Raw genomic sequence first — 7,418 nt, 5'->3', positions numbered from 1 at the left:
TCAAATTCAGGAAATACAGAGAACGCCACAAAGATACTCCTCCAGAAGAGCAACTCCAAGACACATAATTGCCAGATTCACCAAAGTTGAAATGAAGGAAAAAATCTTAAGGGCAGCCAGAGAGAAAGGTCGGGTCACCCACAAAGGGAAGCCCATCAGACTAACAGCAGATCTCTCGGCAGAAACTCTACAAGCCAGAAGAGAGTGGGGGCCAATATTCAACGTTCTTAAAGAAAAGAATTTTAAACCCAGAATTTCATATCCAGCCAAACTAAGTTTCATAAGTGAAGGAGAAATAAAATCCTTTACAGATAAGCAAATGCTTAGAGATTTTGTCACCACCAGGCCTGCCTTACAAGAGACCCTGAAGGAAGCCCTAAACATGGAAAGGAACAACCGGTACCAGCCATCGCAAAAACTTGGCAAAATGTAAAGACCATCGAGGCTAGGAAGAAACTGCATCAACTAACGAGCAAAATAACCAGTTAATATCATAATGGCAGGATCAAGTTCACACATAACAATATTAACCTTAAATGTTAATGGACTAAATGCTCCAATTAAAAGACACAGACTGGCAAACTGGATAAAGAGTCAAGACCCATCAGTCTGCTGTATTCAGGAGACCCATCTCACATGCAGAGACATACATAGGCTCAAAATAAAGGGATGGAGGAAGATCTACCAAGCAAATGGAGAACAAAAAAAAGCAGGGGTTGCAATCCTAGTCTCATGATAAAACAGACTTTAAACCATCAAAGATCAAAAGAGACAAAGAAGGCCATTACATAATGGTAAAGGGATCAATTCAACAGGAAGAGCTAACTCTCCTAAATATATATGCACCCAATACAGGAGCACCCAGATTCATAAAGCAAGTCCTTAGAGACTTACAAAGAGACTTAGACTCCCATACAATAATAATGGGAGACTTCAACACTCCGCTGTCAACATTAGACAGATCAACGAGACAGAAAGTTAACAAGGATATCCAGGAATTGAACTCATCTCTGCACCAAGCGGACCTAATAGACATCTATAGAACTCTCCACCCCAAATCAACAGAATATACATTCTTCTCAGCACCACATCGCACTTATTCCAAAATTGACCACATAATTGGAAGTAAAGTACTCCTCAGCAAATGTAAAAGAACAGAAATTATAACAAACTGTCTCTCAGACCACAGTGCAATCAAACTAGAACTCAGGACTAAGAAACTCAATCAAAACCGCTCAACTACATGGAAACTGAACAACCTGCTCCTGAATGACTACTGGGTACATAACGAAATGAAAGCGGAAATAAAGATGTTCTTTGAAACCAATGAGAACAAAGATACAACATACCAGAATCTCTGGGACACATTTAAAGCAGTGTGTAGAGGGAAATTTATAGCACTAAATGCCCACAAGAGAAAGCAGGAAAGATCTAAAATTGACACTCTAACATCACAATTAAAAGAACTAGAGAGGCAAGAGCAATCACATTCAAAAGCTAGCAGAAGGCAAGAAATAACTAAGATCAGAGCAGAACTGAAGGAGATAGAGACACAAAAAACCCTCCAAAAAATCAATGAATCCAGGAGTTGGTTTTTTGAAAAGATCAACAAAATTGACAGACCGCTAGCAAGGCTAATAAAGAAAAAAAGAGAGAGGAATCAAATAGATGCAATAAAAAATGATAAAGGGGATATCACCACTGACCCCACAGAAATACAAACTACCATCAGAGAATACTATAAACGCCTCTACGCAAATCAACTAGAAAATCTAGAAGAAATGGATAATTTCCTGGACACTTACACTCTCCCAAGGCTAAACCAGGAAGAAGTTGAATCCCTGAATAGACCAATAGCAGGCTCTGAAATTGAGGCAACAATTAATAGCCTACCCACCAAAAAAAGTCCAGGACCAGATGGATTCACAGCTGAATTCTACCAGAGGTACAAGGAGGAGCTGGTACCATTCCTTCTGAAACTATTCCAATCAATAGAAAAAGAGGGAATCCTCCCTAACTCATTTTATGAGGCCAACATCATCCTGATACCAAAGCCTGGCAGAGACACAACAAAAAAAGAGAATTTTAGACCAATATCCCTGATGAACATTGATGCAAAAATACTCAATAAAATACTGGCAAACCGGATTCAGCAGCACATCAAAAAGCTTATCCACCATGATCAAGTGGGCTTCATCCCTGGGATGCAAGGCTGGTTCAACATTCGCAAATCAATAAACGTAATCCAGCATATAAACAGAACCAAAGACAAGAACCACATGATTGTCTCAATAGATGCAGAAAAGGCTTTTGACAAAATTCAACAGCCCTTCATGCTAAAAACGCTCAATAAATTCGGTATTGATGGAACGTACCTCAAAATAATAAGAGCTATTTATGACAAACCCACAGCTAATATCATACTGAATGGGCAAAAACTGGAAAAATTCCCTTTGAAAACTGGCACAAGACAGGGATGCCCTCTCTCACCACTCCTATTCAACATAGTGTTGGAAGTTCTGGCTAGGGCAATCAGGCAAGAGAAAGAAATCAAGGGTATCCAGTTAGGAAAAGAAGAAGTCAAATTGTCCCTGTTTGCAGATGACATGATTGTATATTTAGAAAACCCCATCGTCTCAGCCCAAAATCTCCTTAAGCTGATAAGCAACTTCAGCAAAGTCTCAGGATACAAAATTAATGTGCAAAAATCACAAGCATTCTTATACACCAGCAACAGACAAGCAGAGAGCCAAATCAGGAATGAACTTCCATTCACAATTGCCTCAAAGAGAATAAAATACCTAGGAATCCAGCTTACAAGGGATGTAAAGGACCTCTTCAAGGAGAACTACAAACCACTGCTCAGTGAAATCAAAGAGGACACAAACAAATGGAAGAACATACCATGCTCATGGATAGGAAGAATCAATATCGTGAAAATGGCCATACTCCCCAAGGTTATTTATAGATTCAATGCCATCCCCATCAAGCTACCAATGACTTTCTTCACAGAATTGGAAAAAAACTGCTTTAAAGTTCATATGGAACCAAAAAAGAGCCCGCATTGCCAAGACAATCCTAAGTCAAAAGGACAAAGCTGGAGGCGTCACGCTACCTGACTTCAAACTATACTACAAGGCTACAGTAACCAAAACAGCATGGTACTGGTACCAAAACAGAGATATAGACCAATGGAACAGAACAGAGTCCTCAGAAATAATACCGCACATCTACAGCCATCTGATCTTTGACAAACCTGAGAGAAACAAGAAATGGGGAAAGGATTCCCTATTTAATAAATGGTGCTGGGAAAATTGGCTAGCCATAAGTAGAAAGCTGAAACTGGATCCTTTCCTTACCCCTTATACGAAGATTAATTCAAGATGGATTAGAGACTTAAATGTTAGACCTAATACCATAAAAACCCTAGAAGAAAATCTAGGTAGTACCATTCAGGACATAGGCATGGGCAAGGACTTCATGTCTAAAACACCAAAAGCAACGGCAGCAAAAGCCAAAATTGACAAATGGGATCTAATTAAACTAAAGAGCTTTTGCACAGCAAAAGAAACTACCATCAGAGTGAACAGGCAACCTACAGAATGGGAGAAAATTTTTGCAACCTACTCATCTGACAAAGGGCTAATATCCAGAATCTACAAAGAACTCAAACAAATATACGAGAAAAAAACAACAACCCCATCAAAAAGTGGGGAAAGGATATGAACAGACATTTCTCAAAAGAAGATATTCATACAGCCAACAGACACATGAAAAAATGCTCATCATCACTGGCCATCAGAGAAATGCAAATCAAAACCACAATGAGATACCATCTCACACCAGTTAGAATGGCAATCATTAAGAAGTCAGGAAACAACAGGTGTTGGAGAGGATGTGGAGAAATAGGAACACTTTTACACTGTTGGTGGGATTGTAAACTAGTTCAACCATTATGGAAAACAGTATGGCAATTCCTCAAGGATCTAGAACTAGATGTACCATATGACCCAGCCATCCCACTACTGGGTATATACCCAAAGGATTATAAATTAGTCTACTACAAAGACACATGCACACGTATGTTTATTGCGGCACTATTCACAATAGCAAAGACTTGGAATCAACCCAAATGTCCATCTGTGACAGACTGGATTAAGAAAATGTGGCACATATACACCATGGAATACTATGCAGCCATAAAAAAGGATGAGTTTGCGTCCTTTGTAGGGACATGGATGCAGCTGGAAACCATCATTCTTAGCAAACTATCACAAGAAGAGAAAACCAAACACCGCATGTTCTCACTCATAGGTGGGAACTGAACAATGAGATCACTTGGACTCGGGAAGGGGAACATCACACACTGGGGTCTATCATGGGGAGGGGGGAGGAGGGAGGGATTGCATTGGGGAGTTATACATGATATAAATGATGAATTGATGGGTGCTGACGAGTTGATGGGTGCAGCACACCAACATGGCATAAGTATACATATGTAACAAACCTGTACGTTATGCACATGTACCCTAGAACTTAAAGTATAATAAAAAAAAAAAAAAAAAAAAAAAAAAAGTGCCAGCAAATGGATGAAAGTATTACTGAAATTCACACGACATATTAAACCACATTTTCTCACTTAATTATGCATGTTAAGACTGGAAGAAAAAATGTTATTTACTGCAGAAACTCTTAATAGGCATAATTTAATATAATGTATAAGCATATATTTTATACTCACACTTGCATATTTATTTTATTATAAAAATTAAAAGTCAGGAATTGCAAAAAAAAAAAAAAAAAAAAAAAAAAAAAAAAAAAAAAAAAAAGGAGGAGGACTCGTGTTACTCTGTGATTTAACCCCTAACCCTGAGGGGTTCCTTTTAGACCCTGAACTTTGTAGCAAATGGGTTCTTACAGGGAATGTTTGGAGGAGACTCCCTTGCATTCCACAGACAGGTTCCTCCAAGTAAAGTCTCTCGGGAAGAGTAAGTAGATTAATGCCATCCTTACCTCAGTCCCAAATATTTTCGTCTCTGAGTTAAAATCAAGTTCTTGCCTCATGCCTCTTGTGCTTTGTTGGCACTGAGTGAGGAAGAAGTTGTGGAGAAAGACAGAAAACCACAACTCTGGTGGATAATCCACAGGGTTATTCCTTAGTGGGGAGAAAAACAGAAATTTTCAAAATAAAATAGGAACAAGTTGAACTGCGAGATCTGTCTTACTGAGAGGTAAGCACTGGAGGTAGAATGAAGGGTTAGCAGTATAAATCAGGGAAATCTTAAATGGCCAGAACATCTGGAGAAATGCTTGAAGTTCTCCACATCACTTCACCTGAGAGGACTCCTTGTAAACTGTTAACTCATGTGATCTCATGTCAGATGAATTGCATATGCCCTGGCGATTCTAATTGCATATCTTGGTTGCTCACTTTGGGCCAGGTCAGTGTGAGGCACATTACATGGGCACTGTTTTGACTCGTTAAAATAATCCTGTGAACAATTGTTACTAGCCTCACCTGACAAATGAGGACGATGGGCTTAGAGAAATGAAGGGGGCACAGCTGAAGACCAACAGGGGAAGCAGCGGGGGCCGGTGCAGACGCGAACGACTCTGTCTGACAGCTTTGGGGAGAGCCGTGGATCTCCCAACGCAGAGGTTGAGATCTGAGAACGGACAGACTGCCTGCTCAGGTGGGTCCCTGACCCCTGAGTAGCCTAGCTGGGAGACATCCCCCACTAGGGGCAGTCTGACACCCCACACCTCACAGGGTGGAGTACACCCCTGAGAGGAAACTTCCAAAGGAAGACTCAGACAGGTACACTCGCTGTTCAGCAATATTCTATCTTCGGCAACCTCTGCTGCTGATACCCAGGCAAACAGGGTCTGGAGTGGACCTCAAGCAATCTCCAACAGACCAACAGACAGTCCTTCTGACTGTCAGAAGGAAAACTATCAAACAGGAAGGACACCTATAACAAAACCCCATCAGTATGTCACCATCATCAAAGACCAGAGACAGATAAAACCACAAAGATGGGGAAAAAGCAGGGCAGAAAAGCTGGAAATTCAAAAAATAAGAGCGCATCTTCCCCTGCAAAGGAGCGACAGCCCATCGCCAGCAACGGATCAAAGCTGGTCAGAGAATGACTTTGACGAGATGAGAGAAGAAGGCTTCAGTCCATCAAACTTCTCAGAGCTAAAGGAGGAATTACGTACCCAGCGCAAAGAAACTAAAAATCTTGAAAAAAGAGTGGAAGAATTGACAGCTAGACTAATTAATGCAGAGAAGATCATAAACGAAATGACAGAGATGAAAACCATGACACGAGAAATACGTGACAAATGCACAAGCTTCAGTAACCGACTCGATCAACTGGAAGAAAGAGTATCAGCGATTGAGGATCAAATGAATGAAATGAAGCGAGAAGAGAAACCAAAAGAAAAAAGAAGAAAAAGAAGTGAACAAAGCCTGCAAGAAGTATGGGATTATGTAAAAAGACCAAATCTACGTCTGATTGGGGTGCCTGAAAGTGAGGGGGAAAATGGAACCAAGTCGGAAAACACTCTTCAGGATATCATCCAGGAGAACTTCTCGAACCCAGTAGGGCAGGCCAACATTCAAATTCAGGAAATACAGAGAACGCCACAAAGATACTCCTCCAGAAGAGCAACTCCAAGACACATAATTGCCAGATTCACCAAAGTTGAAATGAAGGAAAAAATCTTAAGGGCAGCCAGAGAGAAAGGTCGGGTTACCCATAAAGGGAAGCCCATCAGACTAACAGCAGATCTCTCGGCAGAAACTCTACAAGCCAGAAGAGAGTGGGGGCCAATATTCAACGTTCTTAAAGAAAAGAATTTTCAACCCAGAATTTCATATCCAGCCAAACTAAGTTTCATAAGTGAAGGAGAAATAAAATCCTTTACAGATAAGCAAATGCTTAGAGATTTTGTCACCACCAGGCCTGCATTACAAGAGACCCTGAAGGAAGCCCTAAACATGGAAAGGAACAACCGGCACCAGCCATTGCAAAAACATGCCAAAATGTAAAGACCATCGAGGCTAGGAAGAAACTGCATCAACTAACGAGCAAAATAACCAGTTAATATCATAATGACAGGATCAAGTTCACACATAACAATATTAACCTTAAATGTAAATGGACTAAATGCTCCAATTAAAAGACACAGACTGGCAAACTGGATAAAGAGTCAAGACCCATCAGTCTGCTGTATTCAGGAGACCCATCTCACATGCAGAGACATACATAGGCTCAAAATAAAGGGATGGAGGAAGATCTACCAAGCAAATGGAGAACAAAAAAAAGCAGGGGTTGCAATCCTAGTCTCAGATAAAACAGACTTTAAACCATCAAAGATCAAAAGAGACAAAGAAGGCCATTACATAATGGTAA

The sequence above is a fragment of the Rhinopithecus roxellana genome, chromosome 8 (assembly GCF_007565055.1).
Source record: "Rhinopithecus roxellana isolate Shanxi Qingling chromosome 8, ASM756505v1, whole genome shotgun sequence".
Taxonomy (NCBI): Eukaryota; Metazoa; Chordata; class Mammalia; order Primates; family Cercopithecidae; genus Rhinopithecus; species Rhinopithecus roxellana.
Note: the sequence above shows the minus strand (reverse complement) of the source record.